Genomic DNA, 27367 nt, shown 5'->3' on the forward strand with positions numbered 1-27367 from the left:
CAAGAATCAAGTTTTTCATGCACGAGGGAGAGGAGCAAGAGTGACAGAAAACGTCTACCACGCTTCTCTTCTCAAAGGTCTGCCTCTACTCGTGCTGCTTTTATTAAGAACACAAGAAAGAGGTAACATTTTCAAGACAAAGAGAAAAAGTTCATTAAGGGGTGTCGTCAAATGACCCTTTTGGTTGGATTCTGAGTTCAAACAGTATTCCTTATCAGCTAAGGACAGTGTGTCGTAAAACCCCCTCTCTTCCTTGCTGGGATGAGAAGCAGATGAACAAACACACAGAACTGTTTTCAGAAGAGGTCAATCTAAGTTAACATTTAAACATACATTTACACAAATACATTTAAGCAATGATAATAATAAAACAAATTCCTTCACACTTAATAACAGTATAGTAGGTTTAGGGGCTGTGATCTGTACTTAGTTTTTAAAGTTAGAAGACGTTTCACCTCTTATCCAAAAGGCTTTGTCAATTGACAGCCCCTAAACCTACTACTATGATGGAATCGACCTGGATAAATGAGTCTTCATAGACTTGATAACAGTATGAAAACATATTTTGAAATTGAGGATAACCCTGAAAGTTCATGCAATTCCATAGTAAAAGAAAAAAAACGAAACCTCCCAGGGCACATCTGCTCCACTTTCTATGGCTCCAAACTTTGTCTTCGGGTGCATAAATATTAGATGTTGGCGCTGAATTTGTTTGTTCTTTTAAATTGCTTATATTAAAAAAAAAATCCTACATTCTAAATTACTTACACTATAGATGTCTATGCTGTTTAGGATAAAGAGTATAAAAAGATAGCAAATTGCTAACTGAATTTTAGAAACAGCAAAGTTGCTTTTACTGGCCATCAGCAGCACAAAACTGCACAAGAGCCATTATTTGCGAGGAATGACGGCTCCATTTTTCACACACTTTTCAAAGCATGAAGAAAATTGCTGTTTGCCACTGGTCTCAATTATATTTTTCTCTTTTAGGCTAATAAAAGGTGGAAGTTTGGGCATCCCTGATTTAAAGATTCATGGGAAAGCACCTTGGCTTTTAGCATGTAAAAGTTGGGTAAATTTATGGGTCATTCCAGGTAAATGTTTCCAATTGGACATTTAAAAATTTGTCTTTTTTTTTTACCCAAATTCTTTTTTTTTTAGGGAATTTCAACCAATCAAATTGTAGCATTAAGCTAGGTTTGGCAAATAGATCAAAGCACATACATATCGAAGTTAGTGAACTAATTGCAGTCAGCATTTTCCAAGTTTTATATTACTCAATAATGAATTTTTCAGGAACAAAGCCTGAAGAAAAGCAGCAGGGAGACAGAGTTTGTCTGCATTTGTTTAGGTGTGGACGTTGGCTGTCTTTGATATTAATGCATGACAAGCTGGCAGCTAGCTGCAGGCAGATGGCAAATATTGCTGATGTTGAACAATCTTTGTGAACAAAAGGACCCGTTTCATGCAAAACTTGTAAAATTCATCAATGGGTTTACTGAAACCCCACAAAGAGGGTACATTTTTTTAATACCACAATCATTGTCTCATGTTCAATTTAGACCTAAAGAACTCTAAAGAACAAAGTTGTTGCAACGCATAAGGCACGGTGTTCAAAGCCAAAAAATGTATGTTTACTATGAGAAATGCATCAACAAAATGGATCCCAAAACATCAGATGTTTTACATGCTACAATGCCTGTTTCAATATATTAATAAAACATATCTTATAGTACATCTGCATTTCATCTAATAAGGGATTTAAATTCCATAAAAATAAATTAAAAGTACACGTATGAGGTCAGAATTATTGCTCAAATGTTCACATGCTTGCTTGGATCAACATTTTCTGCTCTACATTTCAAGGGAAAAAGGGTTAAATCATTTTAAGTTTACGTTTACTTTAGATGTACACTAGCAACTTTTCTGAGAGTTTCAGGACGAAACCGTTTAACATTTCAGCCTTAATGTTTCAGACTGAAAAGTACAGCTTCGTCTTCAGGACAGCTTTGCAAAAAAAAGTTTGTTTTTGATCATTTTTCCTCACTACGAATTATTAGTTATGACCACAGTGTCATGAATAAAAGACACAGGTGTCTAATTACCCATGGCTGAAGCGCCCTCTGCCAGCTCTCGTCCTTGCAGAAAGGCTTAATGATGTTAACCCAATGAGGCAGTAAAGCAGGAAAAATACAGACGAGAATGGGAGTATAGATAAAAGCTATGAACATGTGAACTCATTTGGCCTCTTTTTCTTTTTTCTTCAACAAAAATTTTTTAAATTCTCATAATAAGAACGCACGAGACACCTAGTTGTGATCCCGATTTATGGGAGATATAAAGACAAAAAGAGATGATTAAACACTGAGACTTTGGAGCTTGACAAAGTGTAGTAGTGACAAATGAGTACCTGTGAGCTCTTTCTTAAACTGTTGGGAATTTCTGATATGATTCAACACTCCCAACATCTTTTACAAGACACTGATTTAGTAGGAATTTTCTTCCTCGCAACGTGTTTGTTAAATTCAAACTGATAAAAGATACAATAAATCCACCCCTGTGTTTCTAGTTTACATCTTGTTTCACACAGATGATTACAACAGTAAGTCTGCATTTCCAGAAGAAAATGCAGGGTTGAATGCTGTACTGCTGAATGAAAGCTGAATTAGCTCAAAACAGGGCTGAATGGACAAAAAAATGATGACGAACAAACTCTTTTATTTAGGCTCCTTAGGCTCTTTAGGTCGGGATTCTTTTTGGCTGAGAGAGCCATGAACACCATACATTTTTAAATGTAATTACATGAGAGCCATACAATATGTTTAAGTGAATGTGTGAATTTTATGTAATTTCAACAATTTTAAAGTACAAAACATCTGTGGATTATTTCTTAATATGATTGTGATGCTGTTGCTATTAATGATAAGTATTTCTTATGCGACTTCTGGTGCTGCATGGTTTTGCTCATGGTCTTGTAATCTGGTTCATCCGTAATAAAAGCTCAACTCAAAAGACAATTTCAGAATTTGATTCGCAGATTTGGGGTTTTGATTCCTGGTTTTACAGTTTTAATGCCAAATAGTTTAGGCATTAATTTGACACCATACCTACATGGTGAGTTTAAGGTTCATGCAGGTGTTGAGACTTCCACCCGTTAAACGTGATCGTAGGTTAGTCTTAATGTTCTTTAGATGTGAGAAATACTGCTCACGTGCAGACGTAGAGCCAAACATTGTCAGTACAGCAATACTCACACGCTGCAGTGTGTGGTATGTGAATGATGGCTGGCTTGACCGCAGTTCTGTTGTGACCCACATTATTTTAAGAGAGGACCGGGGGCTGCCGAGCGGTAACGCCGTGCAAACACCCAGCCTTTCATTGCGGAGTGAAAGCAATCAGCGGCGTGGGGCTTTTTGCAGCGCATTAAGCGGTGGAAAGCCGCCGGCACCGCGCCTCGGATCGCGCGGTACAGGAGGGCATCGCTTCGCACCGCATGATCCTCTCTTGAAATAATGTGGGTCACAAGAAAACTGCAGACAAAGTAGCTCTCATTCGGATCTGCGGTGTCAAATCAGCCGTCAGTGTGACAGGAAGCGCGTTTCAAGTTTTGACGATCAAGTGGTCTGCGTGTCAGCTTTTTCATTTCTTGCCACTTTTGTTGGCTTGCCAGCTCCGCTTGTCGCCGGCGACACAGTCACCGCTGTGTGGTGTTATTATAGACTGTCATTCCAAAACGGAAGAAGAAAATAAATGATGGATCTTGTTAACTGAGCAGGTCTCGACATCTCGTTCTTACAACTCGACCGACAGAACACGCTGACACGCTCCGGTGAAACGCTCCGGAGAAACCCTTTGTCTACGACCCAGATCATGTGGCCATCAAAAGAGCCAGTTATGGATCGCGAGGGTTCCCGACCCCTGGTCTAAACGGTGATAATTTGTGGGGGGAAAAAGGTTTAAATTAAGAAATAATCAAAGTTGACCATAAATAAAATTAAAAAGAAAAGCAAACTAAAAATATATATATTTTTGTAAAAGCTGATGAGCCGGGTCTTGAACCGGCGAGCTTCTGCAGGGGGTGGTGGGGGGGGTTTCCTATGTATTTCTATGGGGGAAAAAATCCTGGACAACCTGGAATATCTGGAAAAGTACAAGTATTTGAAAGACCAAAAGTAAAATAGGTGAAAAAGTGTAAAAGAAGTTAAACACAAGGATTCCCAATTTATTTTAATGGAGCAGAAATCCTGGAAAATCCTGGAATATCTTAAAAAGTTCAATGATTTGAATGACCAAAATTAATAACTGTAATAAGTTGAAAGAGCTCAACATTTTAAAAGTAAAATGGTAAAAAAAAATTTAAGGGTCCGAACCGGGTGTCGAACCAGGAACCTCTTGCGCCATAACTTCCCAATGTATTTTAATAGGGCAAGAATTCCCGGAAAACCTGGAATATCTTAAAAAGTACAAGGATTTGAAAAACCAAAAGTCATAGCTGGAATAAGCTGAAAGAGCTGAACGTTTTAATAGTCTAATGGTTAAAATTGGATAAAAACTGTAGGAGGAGTTAGGTGCCAAAAAACGGCGGAAGATACCATAAATAAACTAGAAGGAGCTGCATTTCCAGAAGAAAATGCAGGGTTGAATGCTGTACTGCTGAATGAAAGCTGAATTAGCTGAAGAAATGGCTTAACTGTACTGGGAAAACCTTGAAAAGTTAAATGTGCAAAAGTCCTAGCAGGAATAAGATGAAAAAGTTGAACATTGTAATAGTAGAATGGCTGAAATAGGTCAAAGGTTGTAGAAGGAGTTAAGCATTAAAGCTGAAATTGTTGAAAAAATGGCTGAAGTGTTGAAAATTTGAAGAAGTTGCTAAAATGGCAAAAAGTGCTAGCATTGGAATCAGCATCATCAACTGAATCCAAAAAACACATTGTTTGAGAGTATCATATTGGTAAAACCTACATGTTCTAAGTTGATAGAAAATCCATTTTTTTCAAAATGGCGGCTTTCTATTAATTTTATCTCCATAGCAACCATTTTACGTTTGGGTCACCGGGGCATGACGAACAAATCGACGTCAGTTGCAGACAAATCGGAAAAAGTAAAACTTTGGACGTCCTTAGCAACGATGTTTGTTTGCTAACCACGCCCACATTCCTTATATGTCCAGATCCAGTAAATTTCAATATGTTCAGTTCCAGCCATGGATGAAGTTTATTGCAATATTTGCTTCAGATTTTGTCATAAAATGGCCACCAAAATATACGTTGTGTCGACATCCCATAATGATTTATAAACTTATTTTATAGTCCAAAGCCTTGTGATTGTTTTAATGTTTGAACGGTGTCTTTAGCTACAAGTATGTTGAAGTTATAATGGTTGGAAGAAACAAAAGTTTGCAAGGATTTTTTTCAATGTATTTCAATGAAGCAAAAAATCCTGAAATATCCTAAAATATCTTAAAAAGTACAAGGATTTGAAAAACCAAAAGTCATAGCAGTAATAAGATGAAAGAGCTAAACATTTTAAAAGTTAAACGGTTATAATCGGTTAAAAATTGTAGAAGGAGTTAAGTGCCGAAAAACGGCGGAAGATAGCATAAGAGGAAAACAAATGTAACACTAGAAGGAGGTGCATTTCCAGAAGAAAATGCAGGGTTGAATGCTGTATTGCTGAATGAAAGCAGAAATATGATGAAAAAGCTGAACATTGTAAAAGTAGAATGTCTAAAATAGGTCAAACATTGTAGAAGGAGTTAAGCATGAAAGCTGAAATTGTTGATAAAAATGGATGTACTGTTGAAAATTTGAAGATGATGCTAAAATCTTTGAACATTTCAATATTTGAACGGTGTCTCTAGCCAAAAGAATGTTAAAGTTACAATTGTTTAAAGAAGCAAAGGTGTGGCCAATGGAGCAAAAACATTGGAAAATCTGGGAATATCCGGGAATATCTGGAAAAGTTCAAAGATTTGAAGGACCAAAAGTCATAGCTGAAAGGAATAAGATGAAAGGGTTGAACATTGTAATAGTAGAATGGTAAAAATAGGTGAAAGTTTGAAGAAGTTTAAAATTGCCTCACATTTTGGCACAAAATGGCCGCCAAACTGTAGGTGGTGTTGCCATCCCATAATAATTTTTAAACCTTATGTTGAAGTCCAAAACCTTGTGAACATTTCAATATTTGAACGGTGTCTCTAGCCAAAAGAATGTTAAAGTTACAATTGTTTAAAGAAGCAAAGGTGTGGCCAATGGAGCAAAAACATTGGAAAATCTGGGAATATCCGGGAATATCTGGAAAAGTTCAAGGATTTGAAGGACCAAAAGTCATAGCTGAAAGGAATAAGCTGAAAAGGTTGAACATTGTAATAGTAGAATGGTAAAAAAAGGTGAAAGTTTGAAGAAGTTTAAAATTGCCTCACATTTTGGCACAAAATGGCCGCCAAAATGTAGGTGGTGTTGCCATCCCATAATAATTTTGAACCTTATGTTGAAGTCCAAAACCTTGTGAACATTTCAATATTTGAACGGTGTCTCTAGCCAAAAGAATGTTAAAGTTACAATTGTTTAAAGAAGCAAAGGTGTGGCCAATGGAGCAAAAACATTGGAAAATCTGGGAATATCCGGGAATATCTGGAAAAGTTCAAAGATTTGAAGGACCAAAATGTCATAGCTAGAATAAAATGAAAGAGCTGAACATTTTCATAGTCGAACGGTTAAAATAGGTGAAAAATTGTAGAAGGAGTTTAACTGTGAACTTCTGAACGAAAAATTCTCCATGTATTTCAATGGAGCAAAAATTCCCGGAAAAACTGGAATATCTTAAAAAGTAAAAGGATTTGAAAAACCAAAAGTCATAGCAGAAAAAAGGTAAAAGAGCTGAACATTTTAAAAGTTGAATGGTTACAATCGGTTGAAAATTGTAGAAGGAGTTAAAGGCCGAAAAACGGCGGAAGATGAGCGTAATAAATAAATAAAGAGAAACAGGAAAACAAAGGGTTGAATGCTTTACAGCATTCAACCAACTAGAAGGAGCTGCATTTCCAGAAGAAAATGCAGGGTTGAATGCTGTATTGCTGAATGAAAGCAGAAATATGAGGAAAAAGCTGAACATTGTAAAAGTAGAATGTCTAAAATAGGTCAAACATTGTAGAAGGAGTTAAGCATGAAAGCTGAAATTGTTCAAAAAAATGGCTAAACTGTCCTGCAAAATCCTGAAATATTTTGAAAAGTTAAAGGACCACAAGTCAAAGGTGAACATTGTAAAAGTAGAATGACCAAAACAGGTCAAAATTTGTAGACGGAGTTGAGCATGAAAGCTTAAGTTGATGAAAAAATGGCTGAACTGTTGAAAATTTAAAGATGTTGCTAAAATGGCTAAAAGTGCTAGCATTGGAATCAGCATCATCAACTGACTCAAAAAACACATTGTTTGAGAGTATCATATTGGTAAAAGCTACATGTTCTTGGTTGATAAAAAAATCCACTTTTTTCAAAATGACGGCTTTTCTATTGATTTTATCTCCATAGCAAACATTTTATGTTTGGGTCGGCATGGGATGACGAACAAATCGACGTCAGTTTCAGACAAATCGGTAAAAGTAAACCTTTGGACGTCCTTAGCAACGAAGTTTGTTGGCTAACCACGCCCACATTCCTTATATGTCCAGATCCAGTGAATTTCAATATGTTCAGTTCCAGCCATGGATTAAGTTTATTGCAATATTTGCTTCAGATTTTGTCATAAAAAGGCCACCAACATTAGGTTGTGTCGACATCCCATAATGATTTCTAAACGTATTTTATAGTCCAAAGCCTTGTGATCATTTTAATGTTTGAACGGTGTCTCTAGCTACAAGTATGTTGAAGTTATAATGGTTGAAAGAAACAAAGGTTTGCAAGGATTTTTTTTCAATGTATTTCAATGAAGCATAAAAACCTGAAATATCCTAAAATATCTTAAAAAGTACAAGGATTTGAAAAACCAAAAGTCATAGCAGTAATAAGATGAAAGAGCTGAACATTTTAAAAGTTGAACGGTTCAAATAGGTTAAAAATTGTAGGAAGAGTTAAGTGCCGAAAAACGGCGGAAGATGGCATAAGAAGAAAACAAATGTAACACTAGAAGGAGCTGCATTTCCAGAAGAAAATGCAGGGTTGAATGCTGTATTGCTGAATGAAAGCAGAAATATGATGAAAAAGCTGAACATTGTAAAAGTAGAATGTCTAAAATAGGTCAAACATTGTAGGAGTTAAGCATGAAAGCGGAAATTGTTGAAAAAATGGATGTACTGTTGAAAATTTGAAGATGATGCTAAAATGGCTAAAAGTGCTTTCATCAACATCATCAACTGACTCAAAAAACCACATTGTTTAAGAGTATCATATTGGTAAAAGCTACATGTTCTAAGTTGACAGAAAATCCACTTTTTTTCAAAATGGCGGCTTTTCTATTAATTTTATCTCCATAGCAACCATTTTACATTTGGGTCGGCATGGGATGACGAACAAATCGACGTCAGTTTCAGACATATCAGAAAAAGTAAACCTTTGGACGTCCTTAGCAACGAAGTTTGCTGGCTAACCACGCCCACATTCCTTATATGTCCAGATCCAGTGAATTTCAATATGTTCAGTTCCAGCCATGGATTAAGTTTATTGCAATATTTGCTTCAGATTTTGTCATAAAAAGGCCACCAAAAGTAGGTTGTGTCGACATCCCATAATGATTTCTAAACGTATTTTATAGTCCAGAGCCTTGTGATCATTTTAATGTTTGAACGGTGTCTCTAGCTACAAGTATGTTGAAGTTATAATGCTTGAAAGAAACAAAGGTTTTCAAGAATTCTCCATGTATTTAAATGAAGCAAAAATCTTGGAAAATCCTGGAATATCCTGGAATATCTTGAAAAATTCAAGGATTTGAAGGCCCGAGATTCATAGCTGAAAGGAATAAGCTATAAGAGTTGAACATTTCAATAGTAAACTTGTTAAAATAGGTTAAAAACTGAAGGTTAAAATCGCCTCACATTTAGGCACAAAATGGCCGCCAAACTCCAGGTTGTATTGCCATCCCATAATAATTTCAAGATGTATGTTGAAGTCCAAAGCCTTGTGAGCATTTCAATGTTTGAACAGTGTCTCTTACCAAAAGCATGTTAAAGTTATAATGCTTGAAAGAAACAGGTTTTCAAGAATTGTCCGTGTATTTAAATGAAGCAAAAATCTTGGAAAATCCTGGAAAATCTTGGAATATCTTGAAAAGTTCAAAGATTTGAAAGACCAAAAGTAGTAGCTGAAAGGAATAAGCTAACATGGTTGAACATTGTAATAGTAAAATGATTAAAATAGGTGAAAGTTTGAAGAAGTTTAAAATTGCCTCACAATTTGGCACAAAATGGCCGCCAAACTGTAGGTGGTGTTGCCATCCCATAATAGTTTTGAGCCTTATATTGAAGTCCAAAGCCTTGCGAACATTTCAATGTTTGAACGGTGTCTCTACCTACAAGTATGTGGAAGTTATATTGGTTGAAAAAAAACTACATTTTCAAATTTGAAAAACACAAAATGGCTGCCATGCAGTTTCCATCCCATAATGATTTGAAACTTTGATGTAATATTCCAAAGCACTAAGAATTTGACAGTGATAGTACAGTCACTTCCTCCAGAAAGGGGCATCCTGTCTTATGTTGAATCTCATGACCACTTCTCTCAACTATGCATGTGTCATCAATCTTAGCATACTCATCCATGTATAATGGAGAGGTGTGCTAACCATCAGCTAGATAGCTGGATGACATAGCATTTTATTGTCTTTGACTAACTAAAATGTGTGGCGTAACAACATGATAGTCAATTCTCGTAACAGCCACCTAACTCATGGTTAGGGAATCAACACTTCCCATGAGCCTTAGCGGCCGTGGGCGACGTTTGTTCACAAGATGGCTGAAGCACATGTTTGAACTGCAGCTTCCAGCTATGAGGAGGAAAATGAAAAATACATCAAAACTAACTTAGATTTTGCTCCCACTGTTTTTTCTAAAATACATTAAAACGTCAAAGCTTATGAGTAACCCCACCTCAAAGAAAATTCTTCCATGTAACGACATATAATTGAGTTAGTGGAACTGAATTTTATCAAGAAAGGCAAGGTAAAAAAACATGCAGAAAAAGTCAGATGCCGGATTCGAACTCAGAACCTCAGCATTGTAAGACCGCTTTCTAAGCCATTGAGCTAACACTTCTGTGATGACACAATGCAGCCGGTATGTCCAGATCCAGTGAATTTCAATATGTTCAATTCCAGCCATGGATTAAGTTTAATGCAATATTTGCTTCAGATTTTTTCATAAAAAGACCACCAACAATAGGTTGTGTCGACATCCCATAATGATTTCTAAACGTATTTTATAGTCCAAAGCCTTGTGATTATTTTAATGTTTGAACTGTGTCTGTAGCTACAAGTATGTTGAAGTTATATTCATTTACAGAAACAAAGGCTTCAGATTTGAAAAACACAAAATGCCTGCCAACAGTCTCCATCACACATTAATTTCAAACCTTGATGTTGTAATCCAAAGTACTGATCATTTGACAGTAAAGCTGGAGTCACCTCCTCCAGTAGGGGGTATAATGGCAAATGCTGAGCTTCAAGATTAGTTCACTCAACTATGCATGTGCCATCAGTGTCAGCACACTCCTCCACGTATAGAGAATGAGGTTTGTGAACCATCAGCTAAATAGCAAGCTAGCTGACTGACACAGCATAAGTTAATCATTTGACCACTGAGATGTATGGTGTAACAACATGATAGTCACTTCTCGTAACAGCCACCTAACTCATGGTGTGGGAATCAACACTTCCCATGAGCCTTAGCGGCTAGGATTTTCAATGTATTTCAATGAAGCAAAAAATCCTGAAAAATACTAAAATATCTTAAAAAGTACAAGGATTTGAAAAGCCAAAAGTCATAGCAGTAATAAGATGAAAAAGCTGAACATTTTAAAAGTTGAACGGTTAAAATAGGTTAAAAATTGTAGAAGGAGTTAAGTGCCGAAAAACGGCGGAAGATAGCATAAGAGGAAAACAAATGTAACACTAGAAGGAGCTGCATTTCCAGAAGAAAATGCAGGGTTGAATGCTGTATTGCTGAATGAAAGCAGAAATATGATGAAAAAGCTGAACATTGTAAAAGTAGAATGTCTAAAATAGGTCAAACATTGTAGGAGTTAAGCATGAAATCTGAAATTGTTGAAAAAATGGATGTACTGTTGAAAATTTGAAGATGATGCTAAAATGGCTAAAAGTGTTAGCATCAGCATCATCAACTGACTCAAAAAACCACATTGTTTAAGAGTGTCATGTTGGCAAAAGCTACATGTTCTAAGTTGACAGAAAATCCACTTTTTTCAAAATGGCGGCTTTTCTATTGATTTTATCTCCATAGCAACCATTTTATGTTTGGGTCGCCTGGGGATGATGAACAGATTGACGTCAGTTTCAGACAAATCGGAAAAAGTAAACCTTTGGACGTCCTTAGCAACGAAGTTTGTTTGCTAACCACGCCCACATTCCATATATGTCCAGATCCAGTGAATTTCAATATGTTCAGTTCCAGCCATGGATTAAGTTTATTGCAATATTTGCTTCAGATTTTGTCATAAAATGGCCACCAAACAGTAGTTTGTGTCGACATCCCATAATGATTTCTAAACGTATTTTAAAGTCCAAAGCCTTGTGATCATTTTAATGTTTGAACGGTGTCTCTAGCTACAAGTATGTTGAAGTTATAATGGTTGAAAGAAAAAAAAGGTTTGCAAGGATTTTTTTTCAATGTATTTCAATGAAGCAAAAAATCCTGAAATATCCTAAAATATCTTAAAAAGTACAAGGGTTTGAAAAACCAAAAGTCATAGCAGTAATAAGATGAAAGAGCTGAACATTTTAAAAGTTGAACGGTTCAAATAGGTTAAAAATTGTAGGATGAGTTAAGTGCCGAAAAACGGCGGAAGATAGCATAAGAAGAAAACAAATGTAACACTAGAAGGAGCTGCATTTCCAGAAGAAAATGCAGGGTTGAATGCTGTATTGCTGAATGAAAGCAGAAATATGATGAAAAAGCTGAACATTGTAAAAGTAAAATGGCTAAAATAGGTCAAACATTGTCGAAGGAGTTAAGCATGAAAGCTAAAAAATTGGTGAAAAAATGGCTGTACTGTTGAAAATTTGAAGATGATATTAAAATGGCTGAAAGTGCTAGCATCAGCATCATCAACTGACTCAAAAAACCACATTGTTTAAGAGTATCATATTGGTAAAAGCTACATGTTCTAAGTTGACAGAAAATCCACTTTTTTCAAAATGGCGGCTTTTCTATTAATTTTATCTCCATAGCAACCATTTTACGTTTGGGTCGGCATGGGATGACGAACAAATCGACGTCAGTTTCAGACAAATCGGAAAAAGTAAACCTTTGGACATCCTTAGCAACGAAGTTTGTTGGCTAACCACGCCCACATTCCTTATATGTCGAGATCAAGTGAATTTCAATATGTTCAGTTCCAGCCATGGATGAAGTTTATTGCAATATTTGCTTCAGATTTTGTCATAAAAAGGCCACCAACAGTAGGTTGTGTCGACATCCCATAATGATTTCTAAACGTATTTAATAGTCCAAAGCCTTGTGATCATTTTAATGTTTGAATGGTGTCTCTAGCTACAAGTATGTGGAAGTTATATTGGTTGAAAGAAACAGAGGTTTCAAATTTGAAAAACACAAAATGGCTGCCAAACAGTCTCCATCCCACAATGACTTCAAACCTTGATGTTATAATCCAAAGCACCAATCATTTGACAGTAAAAGTGTAGCCGCATCCTTCAGCAGGAGATATTCTGGCATATGCAGAGCTTCAAGATCAATTTTCTCAACTATGCATGTGCCATTACTTTTTGCAAACACATCCATGTATAATGGAGAGCTATATTGATCATCAGCTAGTTAGCTGAATGATACTGCATTGTATTTTCATTAAACCACTAACTAATGTGGTGCAAAAACATGATAGTCACTTCTCGTAACAGCCACCTAACTCATGGTTTTGGAATCAACACTTCCCATGAGCCTTAGCGGCCGCTTTTTCACAAGATGGCTGGAGCACATGTTTGAACTGCAGCTTTCAGCTATGAGGAGGAAAATAAAAAATACATCAAAACTATCTTAGATTTGATCCCACTGTTTTTTCTAACATACATTGAGTGTTTGTGTGTGTGCTTTAAGCTTCTCTGATCATTTTAACATTTGAATGGTGTCTCTAGCTAAAATTGTGTGGAAGTTGTAAGGGTTGGAAGAATCAAAGGTTGTCAAAGATTGAATGCTGTACTGCTTAATGAAAGCTGAACTTGCTGATGAAATGGCTGAACTGTCCTGGAAAATCCTGGAAAATCCCTGAAAGTTAAAGGATAATAAGTCAAAATTTATGAGTAACACCACCTGAAAGAAAATTCTTCCATGAATCGAAATATATTTAAGTGAGTGGAACTGAATTTTATCAAGAAAGGCAAGGTAAAGAACCATGCAGAAAAAGTCGAAAGCCGGAATTGAACTCAGAACCTCAGTATGATAAACCATTCACCTTAGCCACTGAGCTAACACTTCAGTTAGAATACAATGCAGCCGGTATAACTAAATAAGGCTTGTCGTGTACCGTTCTAGTCGGCGAAGCCGAGTTGAAACGATTTCATGCCACAGTTCGTATTTTACGTGGAAAAACGAACGATAGTTTTCCCTTTTGAAAAGTCGAAGGATTTGAATGACCAAAATTGATGGTAAAAAAATTGTGGAGGTAAAAAAATTGTAGAAGGAGTTAAACAAGGCCCGAAATAGTTGAAAAAATGGCTGAATTAATGAAAATTTGAAGATTTGAAGGAAAGGAATGAATTGAACTGTTTACAATGGTTAAAGTAAGTAAAAACCTGTAAAAGGGGCTAAGCACAAGGATTCTCTATGTATTTTAATGGAGCAAAAAATCCTGGAAAATCCTGGAATATCTTAAAAAGTTCAATGATTTGAATGACCAAAAGTAATAACTAATAAGTTGAAAGAGCTCAACATTTTAAAAGTAAAATGGTAAAAAAAAATTTAAGGGTCCGAACCGAGTGTCGAACCCGGAACCCCATGTACCATAACTTCCCAATGCATTTTAATAGGGCAAAAATTCCCGGAAAAACTGGAATATCTTAAAAAGTACAAGGATTAGAAGTACCAAAAGTCATAGCAATAATGAGCTGAAAGAGCTGAACATTTTAAAAGTTGAATGGTAAAAATCGGTTAAAAATTGTACAAGGAGTTAAGTGTCAAAAAACGGCGGAAGATAGTATAAATAAATAAAGAGAAACAGGAAAACAAAGGGTTGAATGCTTTATAGCATTCAACCAACTAGAAGGAGCTGCATTTCCAGAAGAAAATGCAGGGTTGAATGCTGTACTGCTGAATGAAAGCTGAATTAGCTGAAGAAATGGCTGAACTGTACTGGGAAAACCTTGAAAAGTTAAATGTCCAAAAGTCCTAGCAGGAATAAGATGAAAAAGTTGAACATTGTAATAGAAGAATGGCTGAAATAGGTCAAAGTTTGTAGAAGGAGTTAAGCATTAAAGCTGAAATTGTTGAAAAAATGGCTGAAGTGTTGAAAATTTGAAGAAGTTGCTAAAATGGCTAAAAGTACTAGCATTGGAATCAGCATCATCAACTGACTCCAAAAAACACGTTGTTTGAGAGTATCATATTGGTAAAACCTACATGTTCTAAGTTGATAGAAAATCCACTCTTTTCAAAATGGCGGCTTTTCTATTGATTTTATCTCCATAGCAACCATTTTATGTTTGGGTCGCCTGGAGATGAGGAACAAATCAACGTCGGTTTCAGATGAATCGGAAAAAGTAAATTTTTGGACGTCCTTAGCAACGAGCTTTGTTTGCTAACCACGCCCACATTCCTTATATGTCCAGATCCAGTGAATTTCAATATGTTCAGTTCCAGCCATGGATGAAGTTTATTGCAACATTTGCTTCAGATTTTGTCAAAAAATGCCCACCAAACAGTAGGTTGTGTTGCCATCCCATAATAATTTCAAAACGTATGTTGAAGTCCAAAGCCTTGTGAGCATTTCAATGTTTGAACGGTGCCTCTAGCTGAAAGCATGTTAAAGTTATAATGCTTGAAAGCAACAAAGGTTTTCAAGGATTCTCCATGTATTTAAATGAAGCAAAAATCTTGGAAAATCCTGGAAAATCTTGGAATATCTTGAAAAGTTCAAAGACTTGAAAGACTAAAAGTCGTAGCTGAAAGGAATAAGCTGAAAGGGTTGAACATTTTAATAGTAGAAGGATTAAAATACGTGAAAGTTTGAAGAAGTTTAAAATTGCCTCACATTTTAGCACAAAATGGCCGCCAAACTGTAGGTGGTGTTGCCATCCCATAATAATTTTGAACCTTATGTTGAAGTCCAAAACCTTGTGAACAATTCAATATTTGAACGGTGTCTCTAGCCAAAAGAATGTTAAAGTTACAATTGTTTAAAGAAGCAAAGGTGTGGCCAATGGAGCAAAAACATTGGAAAATCTGGGAATATCCGGGAATATCTGGAAAAGTTCAAAGATTTGAAGGACCAAAATGTCATAGCTAGAATAAGATGAAAGGGTTGAACATTTTCATAGTCGAACGGTTAAAATAGGTGAAATATTGTAGAAGGAGTTTAACTGTGAACTTCTGAACGAAAAATTCTCCATGTATTTCAATGGAGCAAAAATTCCCGGAAAACCTGGAATATCTTAAAAAGTAAAAGGATTTGAAAAACCAAAAGTCATAGCAGAAATAAGATGAAAGAGATGAACATTTTAAAAGTAGAATGGTTAAAATAGGTTAAAAATTGTAGAAGTAGTTAAACGCCAAAAAACGGCGGAAGATACTATAATAATAATAATAATAAATAAAGAGAAACAGGAAAACAAAGGGTTGAATGCTTTACAGCATTCAACCAACTAGAAGGAGCTGCATTTCCAGAAGAAAATGCAGGGTTGAATGCTGTACTGCTGAATGAAAGCTGAATTAGCTGAAGAAATGGCTGAACTGTACTGGAAGAACCATGAAAAGTTAAATGTGCAAAAGTCCTAGCAGGAATAAGATGAAAAAGTTGAACATTGTAATAGTAGAATGGCTGAAATAGGTCAGAATTTGTAGAAGGAGTTAAGCATTAAAGCTGAAATTGTTGAAAAAATGGCTGAAGTGTTGAAAATTTGAAGAAGTTGCTAAAATGGCTAAAAGTGCTAGCATTGGAATCAGCATCATCAACTGAATCCAAAAAACACATTGTTTGAGAGTATCATATTGGTAAAACCTACATGTTCTAAGTTGATAGAAAATCCATTTTTTTCAAAATGGCGGCTTTTTATTAATTTTATCTCCATAGCAACCATTTTACGTTTGGGTCGCCTGGAGATGAGGAACAAATCAACGTCGGTTTCAGATGAATCGGAAAAAGTAAACTTTTGGACGTCCTTAGCAACGAGCTTTGTTTGCTAACCACGCCCACATTCCTTATATGTCCAGATCCAGTGAATTTCAATATGTTCAGTTCCAGCCATGGATGAAGTTTATTGCAACATTTGCTTCAGATTTTGTCAAAAAATGCCCACCAAACAGTAGGTTTTGTTGCCATCCCATAATAATTTCAAAACGTATGTTGAAGTCCAAAGCCTTGTGAGCATTTCAATGTTTGAACGGTGCCTCTAGCTGAAAGCTTGTTAAAGTTATAATGCTTGAAAGCAACAAAGGTTTTCAAGGATTCTCCATGTATTTAAATGAAGCAAAAATCTTGGAAAATCCTGGAAAATCTTGGAATATCTTGAAAAGTTCAAAGATTTGAAGGACTAAAAGTCATAGCTGAAAGGAATAAGCTGAAAGGGTTGAACATTGTAATAGTAGAATGGTAAAAATAGGTGAAAGTTTGAAGAAGTTTAAAATTGCCTCACATTTTGGCACAAAATGGCCGCCAAACTGTAGGTGGTGTTGCCATCCCATAATAATTTTGAGCCTTATGTTGAAGTCCAAAACCTTGTGAAAATTTCAATATTTGAACGGTGTCTCTAGCCAAAAGAATGTTAAAGTTACAATTGTTTAAAGAAGCAAAGGTGTGGCCAATGGAGCAAAAAGATTGGAAAATCCAGGAATATCCGGGAATAAATGGAAAAGTTCAGGGATTTGAAGGACCAAAATGTCATAGCTAGAATAAGATGAAAGAGCTGAACATTTTCATAGTCGAACGGTTAAAATAGGTGAAAAATTGTAGAAGGAGTTTAACTGTGAACTTCTGAACGAAAAATTCTCCATGTATTTCAATGGAGCAAAAATTCCCGGAAAACCTGGAATATCTTAAAAAGTAAAAGGATTTGAAAAACCAAAAGTCATAGCAGAAATAAGATGAAAGAGATGAACATTTTAAAAGTTGAACGGTAAAAATCGGTTAAAAATTGTAGAAGGAGTTAAGTGCCGAAAAACGGCGGAAGATAGCATAAGAGGAAAACAAATGTAACACTAGAAGGAGCTGCATTTCCAGAAGAAAATGCAGGGTTGAATGCTGTATTGCTGAAAGAAAGCTTAATTTGTAAAAGAAATGGCTGAATTGAGCTGAAAGAGCTCAACATTTTAAAAGTAAAATGGTTAATATAGGTGAAAACCTGTAAAAGAGGTTAAGCACAAGAATTCCCTATGTAATTTAATGGAGCAAAATTCCTGGTAAATCCTGGAATATCTTAAAAAGTTCAATGATTTGAATGACCAAAAGTAATAACTGTAATAAGTTGAAAGAGTTGAACATTTTAAAAGTTGGTTGGAAGAAAATTTTGAAGCGTCCGAACCGGGTGTCGAACCTGGAACCTCATGCACCGTAACTTCCCAATGTATTTTAATAGGGCAAAAATTCCAGGAAAAACTGGAATATCTTAAAAAGTACAAGGATTAAAAGTACCAAAAGTCATAGCAATAATGAGCTGAAAGAGCTGAACATTTTAAAAGTGGAATGGTAAAAATGGGTTAAAAATTGTAGAAGGAGTTAAGCGCCAAAAAACGGCGGAAGATACTATAAGATACGATAATAATAAATAAAGAGAAACAGGAAAACAAAGGGTTGAATGCTTTACAGCATTCAACCAACTAGAAGGAGCTGCATTTCCAGAAGAAAATGCAGGGTTGAATGCTATAATGCTGAATGAAAGCTGAATTTGCTGAAGAAATGGCTGAACAGAGCTGAAAGACCTCAACATTTTAAAAGTAGAATGGTTAAAGTAGGTAAAAAACTGTAAAAGAAGTTAAAAAAAAGATTTCCTATGTATTTTAATGAAGCAAAAATCCTGGGAAATCCCGGAATATCTTTAAAAGTTAAAAGATTTAAAAAAAAATCATAGCAGGAAAAAGTTGAAAAAGTTGAACATTGTAATAGTAGAATGGCTAAAATAGGTCAAAAAATGTAGAAGGAGTTAAGCATGAAAGCTTAAGTTGATACAAAAATGACTGGACTGTTGAAAATTTGAAGATGTTGCTAAAATGGTTAAAAGTGCTAGCATTGGAATCAGCATCATCAACTGACTCAAAAAAACACTTTGTTTGAGAGTATCATATTGTTAAAAGCTACATGTTCTAAGTTGACAGAAAATCCACTTTTTCCAAAATGGCGGCTTTCCTATTGATTTTATCTCCATAGCAACCATTTTATGTTTCGGTCGCCTGGGGATGACGAACAAATCGACGTCAGTTTCAGACAAATCGGAAAAAGTAAACCTTTGGACGTCCTTAGCAAAAAAGTTTGTTTGCTAACCACGCCCACATTCCTTATATGTCCAGATCCAGTGAATTTCAATATGCTCAGTTCCAGCCATGGATGAAGTTTATTGCAACATTTGCTTCAGATTTTGTCAAAAAATGCCCACCAAACAGTAGGTTGTGTTGCCATCCCATAATAATTTCAAAACGTATGTTGAAGTCCAAAGCCTTGTGAGCATTTCAATGTTTGAACAGTGCCTCTAGCTGAAAGCTTGTTAAAGTTATAATGCTTGAAAGCAACAAAGGTTTTCAAGGATTCTCCATGTATTTAAATGAAGCAAAAATCTTGGAAAATCCTGGAAAATCTTGGAATATCTTGAAAAGTTCAAAGATTTGAAAGACTAAAAGTCGTAGCTGAAAGGAATAAGCTGAAAGGGTTGAACATTGTAATAGTAGAAGGATTAAAATACGTGAAAGTTTGAAGAAGTTTAAAATTGCCTCACATTTTGGCACAAAATGGCCGCCAAACTGTAGGTGGTGTTGCCATCCCATAATAATTTTGAACTTTATGTTGAAGTCCAAAACCTTGTGAACATTTCAATATTTGAACGGTGTCTCTAGCCAAAAGAATGTTAAAGTTACAATTGTTTAAAGAAGCAAAGGTGTGGCCAATGGAGCAAAACCATTGGAAAATCTGGGAATATCCGGGAATATCTGGAAAAGTTCAAAGATTTGAAGGACCAAAAGTCATAGCTGAAAGGAATAAGATGAAAGGGTTGAACATTGTAATAGTAGAATGGTAAAAATAGGTGAAAGTTTGAAGAAGTTTAAAATTGCCTCACATTTTGGCACAAAATGGCCGCCAAACTGTAGGTGGTGTTGCCATCCCATAATAATTTTTAAACCTTATGTTGAAGTCCAAAACCTTGTGAACATTTCAATATTTGAACGGTGTCTCTAGCCAAAAGAATGTTAAAGTTACAATTGTTTAAAGAAGCAAAGGTGTGGCCAATGGAGCAAAAAGATTGGAAAATCTGGGAATATCCGGGAATATCTGGAAAAGTTCAAGGATTTGAAGGACCAAAAGTCATAGCTGAAAGGAATAAGCTGAAAAGGTTGAACATTGTAATAGTAGAATGGTAAAAATAGGTGAAAGTTTGAAGAAGTTTAAAATTGCTTCACATTTTGGCACAAAATGGCCGCCAAACTGTAGGTGGTGTTGCCATCCCATAATAATTTTGAACTTTATGTTGAAGTCCAAAACCTTGTGAACATTTCAATATTTGAACGGTGTCTCTAGCCAAAAGAATGTTAAAGTTACAATTGTTTAAAGAAGCAAAGGTGTGGCCAATGGAGCAAAACCATTGGAAAATCTGGGAATATCCGGGAATATCTGGAAAAGTTCAAAGATTTGAAGGACCAAAATGTCATAGCTAGAATAAGATGAAAGAGCTGAACATTTTCATAGTCGAACGGTTAAAATAGGTGAAAAATTGTAGAAGGAGTTTAACTGTGAACTTCTGAACGAAAAATTCTCCATGTATTTCAATGGAGCAAAAATTCCCGGAAAACCTGGAATATCTTAAAAAGTAAAAGGATTTGAAAAACCAAAAGTCATAGCAGAAATAAGATGAAAGAGATGAACATTTTAATAGTAGAATGGTTAAAATAGGTTAAAAATTGTAGAAGTAGTTAAACGCCAAAAAACGGCGGAAGATACTATAAGATACGATAACTAGAAGGAGCTGCATTTCCAGAAGAAAATGCAGGGTTGAATGCTGTATTGCTGAAAGAAAGCTTAATTTGTAAAAGAAATGGCTGAACTGAGCTGAAAGAGCTCAAAATTTTAAAAGTAAAATGGTTAAAAAAGGTGAAAACCTGTAAAAAAGGTTAAGCACAAGAATTCCCTATGTATTTTAATGGAGCAAAAGTCCTGCAAAATCCTGGAATATCTTAAAAGTTTTAATGATTTGAATGACCAAAAGTAATATCTGTAATAAGTTGAAAGAGTTGAACATTTAAAAAGGTGAATGGTAGAAAAATTTCAAGTGTCCGAACCGGGTGTCGATCCGGGAACCTCTTGCACCATAACTTTCCAATGCATTTTAATAGGGCAAAAATTCCCGGAAAAACTGGAATATCTTAAAAAGTACAAGGATTTGAAAAACCAAAAGTCATAGCAGTAATAAGATGAAAGAGCTGAACATTTTAAAAGTTGAACGGTTCAAATAGGTTAAAAATTGTAGGAGGAGTTAAGTGCCGAAAAACGGCGGAAGATAGCATAAGAAGAAAACAAATGTAACACTAGAAGGAGCTGCATTTCCAGAAGAAAATGCAGGGTTGAATGCTGTATTGCTGAATGAAAGCAGAAATATGATGAAAAAGCTGAACATTGTAAAAGTAGAATGTCTAAAATAGGTCAAACATTGTAGAAGGAGTTAAGCATGAAAGCTAAAAAATTGTTGAAAAAATGGTTGAAATGTCCTGGAAAATCCTGGAATATTTTGAAAAATTAAAGTACCAAATGTCAAAGGTGAACATTGTAAAAGTAGAATGACCAAAACAGGTCAAAATTTGTAGACGGAGTTGAGCATTAAAGCTGAAATTGTGGAAAAAATGGATGTACTAGTGAAAATTTGAAGATGATGCTAAAATGGCTAAAAGTGCTAGCAGCATCATCAACTTACTCAAAAAACCACATTGTTTAAGAGTATCATATTGGTAAAAGCTACATGTTCTAAGTTGACAGAAAATCCACTTTTTTCAAAATGGCGGCTTTTCTATTAATTTTATCTCCATAGCAACCATTTTACGTTTGGGTCGGCATGGGATGACAAACAAATCGGTGTCAGTTTCAGACAAATCGGAAAAAGTAAACTTTTGGACGTCCTTAGCAACGAAGTTTGTTGGCTAACCACGCCCACATTCCTTATATGTCCAGATCCAGTGTATTTCAATATGTTCAGTTCCAGCCATGGCTTAAGTTTATTGCAATATTTGCTTCAGATTTTGTCATAAAAAGGCCACCAACATTAGGTTGTGTCGACATCCCATAATGATTTCTAAACGTATTTTATAGTCCAAAGCCTTGTGATCATTTTAATGTTTGAACGGTGTCTCTAGCTACAAGTATGTTGAAGTTATATTCTTTTTAAGAAACAGAGGCTTCAGATTTGAAAATCACAAAATGGCTGCCAAATAGTCTCCATTCCATAATAACAACAAACCTTGATGTTGTATTCCAAAGCAATGAGCATTTTACAGTAAAAGTGGAGTCACCTCATGCAGCAGGGCACATCCTGCCAAATGCAGAACATCAAGATCACTTCTCTTAACTGTTCATGTGCAATTGGTTTTAGTACGCTCATCCATGTTTAATAGTGAGATATGTTGATCGTCAGCTAGCTAGCTGAATGACACAGCAAATTATTGTGATTTAACCACTAACATATGTGGTGTAAAAACATGATAATCACTTCTCGTAACAGCCACCTAACTCATGGTTTGGGAATCAACACTTTCCCATGAGCCTTAGCGGCCGTGGGCGGGGCTAAGGCCCGGGTCCCAACGCTTGTCCACAAGATGGCTGCGGAGCACATGTTTGAACTGCAGCTTCCAGCTACGAGGAGGAAAATAAAAAATACATCAAAACTAACTTAGATTTGCTCCCACTGTTTTTTCTAACATACATTGAGTGTTTGTGTGTGTGCTTTAAGCTGCTCTGATCATTTTAACGTTTGAATGGTGTCTCTAGCTAAAATTGTGTGGAAGAAGCAAAGGTTCTTGAAAAGATAAAGGAACAATGAATGAAAGCTGAATTTGCTGATGAAATGGCTGCACTGTCCTGGAAAATCTTGAAAAGTAAAAGGATAAAAAGTCAAAACTTATGAGTAACCCCACCTGAAAGAAAATTCTTCCATTTAACGAAATATAATTGAGTTAGTCGAACTGAATTCTATCAAGAAAGGCAAGGTAAAAAACCATGCAGAAAAAAAAGTCAAATGCCAGATTTGAACTCAGAACCTCAGTATTATAAACCCACTTACTTTGCCGCTGAGCTAACACTTTTGTGACAACAGAATGCAGCCGGTATAAATTAATAAGGCCCGTATATAACTTCCCAATGCATTTTAATAGAGCGAAAATTCCCGGAAAAACTGGAATATCTTAAAAAGTACAAGGATTTGAAAAACCAAAAGTCATAGCAGTAATAAGCTGAAAGAGCTAAACATTTTAAAAGTTGAACGGTTTTAATAGGTTAAAAATTGTAGAAGGAGTTAAGTGCCGAAAAACGGTGGAAGATAGCATAAGAGGAAAACAAATGTAACACTAGAAGGAGCTGCATTTCCAGAAGAAAATGCAGGGTTGAATGCTGTATTGCTGAATGAAGGCTGAATTTGCTAAATGGCTGAACAGAGCTGGAAGAGCTCAACATTTTAAAAGTAGAATGGTCAAAGTGGGTAAAAAAACTGTATAAGAAGTTAAGCGATAAGATTTCCCATGTATTTTAATGAAGCAAAAATCCTCGAATATCTTTAAAAGTTCAAAGATTTGGGGAAAAAAGAGTCATAGCGGGAATAAGTTGAAAAAGTTGAACATTGTAATAGTAAAATGGCTAAAACAGGTCAAAATTTGTAGAAGGAGTTAAGCATGAAAGCTGAAATTGTTCAAAAAAAGGATGTACTGTTGAAAATTTGAAGATGAGGCTAAAATGGCTAAAAGTGCTAGCATCAGCATCATCAACTGACTCAAAAAACCACATTGTTTAAGAGTGTCATGTTGGTAAAAGCTACATGTTCTAAGTTGACAGAAAATCCACTTTTTTCAAAATGGCGGCTTTTCTATTGATTTTATCTCCATAGCAACCATTTTATGTTTGGGTCGCCTGGGGATGACGAACAAATTGACGTCAGTTTCAGACAAATCGGAAAAAGTAAACCTTTGGACGTCCTTAGCAACGAGCTTTGTTTGCTAACCACGCCCACATTCCATATATGTCCAGATCCAGTGAATTTCAATATGTTCATTTCCAGCCATGGATGAAGTTTATTGCAATATTTGCTTCAGATTTTGTCATAAATTGGCCACCAAACAGTAGTTTGTGTCGACATCCCATAATGATTTCTAAACGTATTTTATAGTCCAAAGCCTTGTGATCATTTTAATGTTTGAACGGTGTCTCTTACTACAAGTATGTTGAAGTTATAATGGTTGAAAGAAACAGAGGTTTGCAAGGATTTTTTTTCAATGTATTTCAATGAAGCAAAAAATACTGAAATATCCTAAAATATCTTAAAAAGTACAAGGATTTGAAAAACCAAAAGTCATAGCAGTAATAAGATGAAAGAGCGGAACATTTTAAAAGTTGAACGGTTCAAATAGGTTAAAAATTGTAGGAGGAGTTAAGTGCCGAAAAACGGCGGAAGATAGCATAAGAGGAAAACAAATGTAACACTAGAAGGAGCTGCATTTCCAGAAGAAAATGCAGGGTTGAATGCTGTACTGCTGAATGAAAGCTGAATTAGCTGAAGAAATGGCTGAACTGTACTGGAAGAACCATGAAAAGTTAAAGGTGCAAAAGTCCTAGCAGGAATAAGCTGAAAAAGTTGAACATTTTAATAGTAGAATGGCTAAAATAGGTCAAAGTTTATAGAAGGAGTTAAGCATTAAAGCTGAAATTGTTGAAAAAATGGCTGAATTGTTGAAAATGTGAAGATGTTGCTAATATGGCTAAAAGTGCTAGCACTAAAATCAGCATCATCAACTGACTAAAAAAAACACATTGTTTGAGAGTATCATATTGGTAAAAGCTACATGTTCTAAGTTGATAAAAAAAAATCCACTTTTTTCAAAATGGCGGCTTTTCTATTAATTTTATCTCCATCGCAACCATTTTATGTTTGAGTCGCCTGGGGATGACGAACAAATCAACGTCGGTTTCAGACAAATTGGAAAAAGTAAACCCTTGGATGTCCTTAGCAACGAAGTTTGTTTGCTAACCACGCCCACATTCCTTATATGTCCAGATCCATTGAATTTCAATATGTTCCGTTCTAGCCATGGATTAAGTTTTTTGCAATATTTGCTTCAGATTTTGTCAAAAAATGGCTTTCAAACAGTAGGTAGTGTTGCCATCCCATAATAATTGCAAAATTTATGTTGAAATCCAAAGCCTTGTGAACATTTAAATGTTTGAACTGTGTCTCTAGCTGAAAGCATGTTGAAGTTACAATGGTTAGAAGAAACAAAGGTTTCAAGGATTCTCTATGTATTTTAATGGAGCAGAAATCTTGAAAAACCCTGGAAAATCCTGGAATATCTTGAAAAGTTGAAGGATTTGAAGGGCCAAAGTTCATAGCTGAAATAAAGTGAAATAGTTAAAGATTTTAATAATTTTATGGTTGAAAAATTTGAAGTGTCCGAACGGGGTGTCGAACCGGCGCCTCATGCGCCATAACTTCCCCATGCATTTTAATAGGGCAAAAAAATCCCGGAAAACCTGGAATATCTTAAAAAGTTGAAGGAATTGAAAAACCAAAAGTCATAGCATTAATAAGCTGAAAGAGCTGAACATTTTAAAAGTTGAATGGTTAAAATAGGTTAAAAATTGTAGAAGGAGTTAAGTGCCGAAAAACGGCGGAAGATAGCATAAGAGGAAAACAAAGGGTTGAATGCTATACAGCATTCAACCAACTAGAAGGAGCTGCATTTCCAGAAGAAAATGCAGGGTTGAATGCTGTATTGCTGAAAGAAAACTTAATTTGTAAAAGGAATGGCTGAACTGAGCTGAAGGAGCTCAAAATTTTAGAAGTAAAATGGTTAAAATAGGTGAAAACCTGTAAAAGAGGTTAAGCACAAGAATTCCCTATGTAATTTAATGGAGCAAAAATCCTGGAAAATCTTAAAAAGTTCAATGATTTGAATGACCAAAAGTCATAGCAATAATGAGCTGAAAGAGCTCAAAATTTTAGAAGTAAAATGGTTAAAATAGGTGAAAACCTGTAAAAGAGGTTAAGCACAAGAATTCCCTATGTAATTTAATGGAGCAAAAATCCTGGAAAATCCTGGAATATCTTGAAAAGTTCAAAGATTTGAAAGACCAAAAGTAGTAGCTGAAAGGAATAAGCTGACACGGTTGAACATTGTAATAGTAGAATGATTAAAATAGGTGAAAGTTTGAAGAAGTTTAAAATTGCCTCACATTTTGGCACAAAATGGCCACCAAACTCTAGGTGGTGTTGCCATCCCATAATAGTTTTGAGCCTCATTTTGAAGTCCAAAGCCTTGTGAACATTTCAATGTTTGAACGGTGTCTCTAGCTGAAAGCATGTTGAAGTTACAATGGTTAAAACAAAAAAGGTTTTCAAGGATCATCCTTGTGTTTAAATGGAGCAAAATTCCTGGAAAATCCTGGAATATCTTAAAAAGTTCAATGATTTGAATGACCAAAAGTCATAGCAATAATGAGCTGAAAGAGCTCAAAATTTTAGAAGTAAAATGGTTAAAATAGGTGAAAACCTGTAAAAGAGGTTAAGCACAAGAATTCCCTATGTAATTTAATGGAGCAAAAATCCTGGAAAATCCTGGAATATCTTGAAAAGTTCAAAGATTTGAAAGACCAAAAGTAGTAGCTGAAAGGAATAAGCTGACAGGGTTGAACATTGTAATAGTAGAATGATTAAAATAGGTGAAAGTTTGAAGAAGTATAAAATTGCCTCACATTTTGGCACAAAATGGCCACCAAACTCTAGGTGGTGTTGCCATCCCATAATAGTTTTGAGCCTTATATTGAAGTCCAAAGCCTTGCGAACATTTCAATGTTTGAACTGTGTCTCTACCTACAAGTATGTGGAAGTTATATTGGTTGAAAGAAACTACAGTTTCAAATTTGAAAAACACAAAATGGCTGCCATGCAGTTTCCATCCCATAATGATTTCAAACTTTGATGTAATATTCCAAAGCACTAAGAATTTAACAGTGAAAGTACGGTCACTTCCTCCAGAAAGGGGCATTCTGTCTTATGTTCAACCTCATGACTAATTCTCTCAACTTTGCATGGGTCATGAATCTTAGCATACTCATCCATGTATAATTGAGAGCTGTGCTGATCATCAGCTAGATAGCTGGATGACACAGCATTTTATTGTCTTTGAACAACTAACGTGTGGCGTAACAACATGATAGTCAATTCTCGTAACAGCCACCTAACTCATGGTTTGGGAATCAACACTTCCCATGAGCCTTAGCGGCCGTGGGCGACGCTTGTTCACAAAATGGCTGAAGCACATGTTTGAACTGCAGCTTCCAGCTACGAGGAGGAAAATAAAAAATACATCAAAACTAACTTAGATTTGCTCCCACTGTTTTTTCTAACATACATTGAAACGTCAAAGCTTATGAGTAACCCCACCTCAAAGAAATTTCTTCCATGTAACGAAATATAATTGAGTTAGTGGAACTGAATTTCATCAAGAAAGGCAAGGTAAAAAAACATGCAGAAAAAGTCAGATGCTGGATTCGAACTGAGAACCTCAGTATTGTAAGACCACTTTCTA

At 35.6% G+C, this 27367-nt stretch overlaps 1 protein-coding gene across 1 annotated transcript in view; it reads left to right on the plus strand.

Moving 5' to 3' along the window:
- grik3 (glutamate ionotropic receptor kainate type subunit 3) overlaps nt 1–27367 on the plus strand; it is a 159325-nt gene that overhangs the window by 106859 nt on the left and 25099 nt on the right. The gene's annotated exons all lie outside the window — the stretch shown is intronic.

This window comes from Oryzias latipes, chromosome 16, assembly GCF_002234675.1.
Source record: "Oryzias latipes chromosome 16, ASM223467v1".
NCBI lineage: Eukaryota > Metazoa > Chordata > Actinopteri > Beloniformes > Adrianichthyidae > Oryzias > Oryzias latipes.